The sequence below is a fragment of the Rattus norvegicus genome, chromosome 12 (genome assembly GCF_021556685.1).
Source record: "Rattus norvegicus strain SHRSP/BbbUtx chromosome 12, alternate assembly SHRSP_T2T, whole genome shotgun sequence".
In the NCBI taxonomy this organism is placed as follows: domain Eukaryota; kingdom Metazoa; phylum Chordata; class Mammalia; order Rodentia; family Muridae; genus Rattus; species Rattus norvegicus.
In genome coordinates this window covers 43916718-43921238 of record NC_141545.1, presented here as the reverse complement: position 1 = coordinate 43921238, position 4521 = coordinate 43916718, and the positions used below count along the sequence as shown (strand labels likewise).

At 49.7% G+C, this 4521-nt stretch overlaps 1 long non-coding RNA gene across 1 annotated transcript; it reads right to left on the bottom strand.

Annotated features, from left to right (window-relative positions):
• On the bottom strand, nt 1-3171 carry LOC148002342 (uncharacterized). Its single transcript, XR_015634343.1, has 3 exons — nt 2881-3171; nt 2647-2691; nt 1-869 (listed from the first exon to the last, which is right to left on the bottom strand). It is a non-coding gene; the product is annotated as an uncharacterized LOC148002342 (long non-coding RNA).
• Nucleotides 3172-4521: the final 1350 nt, after the last annotated feature.

Sequence of the window (4521 nt, the reverse complement as noted above, 5' to 3'; positions counted from 1 at the left end):
ATAATCAAGATGCGTATAATCAAGAAATATATGTTGCAGATGTGGGCGTTCAAAGCGCGCAGAATAACCACGATAGAAATTGATGGCGTTGCAAGGGGCACGTGTGCGCGCGCTCTGGCCCCCCGACCGCACTTGGGGGGAAGCACCCACGAAGTGACCTCGGTCACTCGCGCGCTTAACCCTGTAGAGGGCGTTCGATTTTCAGGCCCCGTGGTACAAAGCACCCGGATACAAGGCGCAGACGGCTTAAATCGTTAACCTGAGCCCGGGGAGGTGGATGGGACGGGAACACAAACCAACCAAAGCGTTCTTTATTCCTAACTCCTAACTCAGGTGTCACGACCTGCAGTCCCGGATGCAGAGAAATCTGGGTGTGCGTGGGATTGGCTGCTTTCCTCCTTCAGAAGGTCAGGATTGTAATTTTGGAGTGAATCCGAGGTGCAGTGTCACAGTAAGGCTTTGGTTTGGAGTCCTTACTTCCATCCAGGTGAAGACTTTGGGGGCAAGGTCCTATTAATCCAGGTGGAAGGAATTAATTCGTCCTCCACCAAACACTTGAGTGGTTAGAGTGGTTATCCGAGCAGGCACAGAGCTCACGATCTGGATCTGTCTTCCTTCTTCTGCCAGGTCAGGGAAGACGCAGAGCTGAGCATCCCGGGCTCCCAGCCCCAGATCCCCTTGGAATTCCCAGTGTCTACAATTGTTCTCCTAAGCCAGGAGCAAAGGCCTGAGGCTGGACAGACACAGACGCTGCAGGTGGGGATTCTGGGAAGATGGGTGTTTACACTTTGCTTAGTTCATCCTGTTCCGTTTCTAGAAGCCTCTGCAAATGCAGTCTTTCGGGTCTTCTTGTTCACATCTATAGGGCTCTAATTGCAAGGGAAGGGAAAGGAGTGGAGGCCAGGGTTCTACCCAGAAGCCAGAGATCATGGACAGAGGCCCAGCCTCTGGGCAACCATAGGCCACACACATTCCCAAGTCCAGGGCCTGCAGCAGTCTGGCTAGCCCTGTAAACAGATTGCTTCCCCCGGGGAATAGTTTGAATCCTCCAGCATAAGGTGCTGAGGACCCAAACTAAAGACTTTATTATGGGTCTCCCAGCTTTGGTCTACCCTCAATAGGAGACAAAAACAGGGGGGGGGGGGAGGCTGGAAGGATCCTTGGTTCCTTGGTACAGGGTACTGACTGAGGGTCCCATCTAGTTTTCCACACACCCCCTGCCACCAGCCACACCGGTGCTAGTATCCCAGGCAGCTCAGTATTGGCACTTTTAGAAATTCGATCCCCAGCACTTTGGTTTCCTGCTAATGACCTGGGCTCTGGTTTCGGATTGCCCAGTTGTCTGGTCCCCAGAGCAGTGGCTTGTCCTCCCCAGGGCCCCAAGAGCCAACCCTGTATTTGTCCTCTCCCACACCAGCATTTTTCTGGCCTCTTCAAAGTCTGAAGTATCAAGGACACTATGGACATCAAACTGACACTTGGGGAGACCTTCCTTCTGTGGACTGTCATTTATCTCAGCATCTTGGGTGATTTTTTTTTTTTTATCTCTTTGTGCCTGGAAGAGGCGTCTTTCACCCTGGCAGTAGCTCTAGATGCCTCCCGGTCGGTCCTCCCAACCTGGCAGAGAGCCTTGGGGAGAGCAGGTTTGGAAGTGCCCCATCCAAGCAACTCAGGAGCTGCCACAGAGGAAAAGCAACCCCCTCTTCCCTGCCCAGCCCACTCTCCCCAAGGCCTGCTGCACCGAGCTCACTGCCTATTCTATAGGGCTCACGGCTTGGAGGAGCCCGGGGAAATTACACGAAACGTATTTTACGGATGTGCATAGCCTTCTGAAAGGACAGTAGAATTTCAGATTCTCTGCAAGGACCCACTCACTCACTGCTCAGGGGACAGTAACAAATGAGGTTGGGGGGACATTTGGAAAGGAGACACATAAGATGGTGCCTTCAGTCCCGGTCTTGCCTAGGTTAAATTTAACTTTAGGGCCCTCTCTTTCCATCCAGAACACCTGCTTGCTTGCTTTCTTTTTCTTTCCTTTCTTTTTTTCTTTCTTTCTTTTCTTTTCTTTTTTTTTTTTTGAATTGAAGGCTGAGGAAGTAGGTGTGTGGTGCTGTATAATTAGTTGAATAATCAGTTATATTAACTTATCAGCCAAATGATTAAGAGCAACCATTATCTTCCCCCCAATGGGTTCTCTGTTAATTTCCTGTTGGGAGGGTCACCCTCTCTAGGCTATCCCAGGCAATAAAAAGCAACTACTTTTCATAAAACAAAATTACTTCTCACGAGTAGCCAGGGTGGAGGGTGTAGGAAACTGCAGGGGAGACCTTCTTGTGGGGAGATTCCTGGGGTCTCAGCTTGGGGGGGGGGTGAGGAAATGTGGTTTCAGTGCTAGCCACAGTGTCAAGGTTAGGGTGTAGCCAGGTTTCCTCTGCTTTTCCCCACCCCCAGAACATTCACGTTTTCTGTTTGAGGGTATCTTGTTTGGGACAGCCTCTCCACCCTGTATCCCACCCAGGTGGACCCCTCCCTCCCCCCCACCAAATCTCAATCCTCTTGTGTCAGACTCTTCAGAGTTCTGGGACCCCAAACTTTCTCCACTAAGACATACCCAAAGGGGGAGGGAGGTAGGCTTTTGGGAAATACCTGTGTAGATGTTGGGGGAGGGTTACTCTGGGGCCTGGGGGATACCTGTGCAAAATTCAGAACAAAGATGAGACAAAAAACAGAAAACAAACAGAAACCCCTTTAATGATGTGTAATTGTCCCCCCCCCAGCCAAAACAGAGGACCTCTCAGTAGCTGCCTGCTACTCAAGAGACTCCAGCCTGCCCACCAGATACCCCCCATCTCTGCCCCTCAAGACAAATTCCACACCAACCTCGAAGGCACTCCGAGCCTGCCCCCAGGATTTTCTTGAAGGCGGGTCATAAAGAGTAGGTGTCTGCCTCTCTGCTGAGGATACAGGGCCTTTGCTCTGTCCTTAAACAGGACCACTTTGGAGATGGCTGGATTTCTTCAGGCACATTCGCCTTCAGGTCAAAACAGGACCGGCAACCGCACTCTACCTGAGGTGTTTCTGGGTTTTTTTCCCCTGGGAAAGAGCTAAGCGCAGTTGCTTGCGGCCAGCATGAGCCAGGCGCCCACGGCTTCGCTAAGCCGCTCCTTTGCTGCCATCTGCTGGTTGGAGGGGAGAAGTGCATGGAGATTTTTCTAATGCCGGGAACAATTCTCTAAAAATAAGAAAAGTGGAGGTGCAAGGTAGAACTTGCCAAGCATGAGCCTGTCCCTAGATTCTATGCAAAGTCCCACAAAAATAAGGGAAGGGAAGGAGGGGACAGGGTGCCAAGGCACAAAGATACAACGTAGAGTCCAAACAAAAGGACCTGGATTTATACCTTGGTGCAATACCTTGACTAAGTTGCCTAATGTCTCTTGGGCCACGAGGTGAATGTATAGTGCTAAGTGTGAACCACAGAAGAGACGTTTTAAAAATTCAGATGCAGAGGAACGTATCTAAGCTCACAGCACTCCTACAGGGAGATGGGGGTGTGGAAAGGGAGGACAGAACTGAAAGTCACAGTCTGGCCAGCCTGGTGTCCTCCATAACCTAGAAAGAGACATGAACTCCCAGAATCTGTCCTCTGAGCTGTATCCACGTGCCACGGTGTGCTCACACTCACATACATTGTATCTATATTAACTGACCCTCCTATTAAATTATTTCTACCAATTATGTTATTATAATTAATTGATTCAATTTTTATTATTATTTATTAATTTGTTAATTAAAATATTCCAAGACCAGCATGTAACTCGACAACAGGGGATTTTTTTGGAGCGTGTGTGAGGATGAGGACATGGGTCTTGTGGGACAATTGTCCTTGACACCCCGTCTTTCCCAATCCTGGTCTACGGAGCTCACCAAATTCACCGTCTGCTTCACCTCACACTTAACAGTTATCCAATAGCGGGAGTGATACCAAAGAACTGCTCACAAGCATGTTTCAAAAATTCCAGGGCTGGAGAGGCGGCTCAGTGGTGAAGAGCACTGACTGCTCTTCCCGAGGTCCTGAGTTCAAATCCCAGCAACCACATGGTGGCTCACAACCATCTGTAATGGGATCTGATGCCCTCTTCTGGTGTGTCTGAAGATAGCTACAGTGTACTCATATATAATAAATAAAATATTTAAAAAAATTCCAATGCACAGAGAACAGTGCCATCTTCCATAGTCTCCTAGGACAGGTGTGGCCTGGCCTCTTGTCCTTTCTCAATTGGTCAAGTCACCCTGATTCTTCAGAAGCAAACTAATCAAGGCCGAACTGCCACCTTCCTTCTCCCAACCCTGTGCAATGCTCCCTCAGCCTAGGTTTCAAACTCGGGCACTGGTGACATCGCCTCAAAGACTGGTCCTGTGAGTTCAGGGATGCTCTGTCTATGTACTAGGGAAGGGGTGCCACCATTTAGCTCTGGTGTCTGCCTGCTAGAGGCCAGTGGCATCTTTTCCACAGAAGACAAC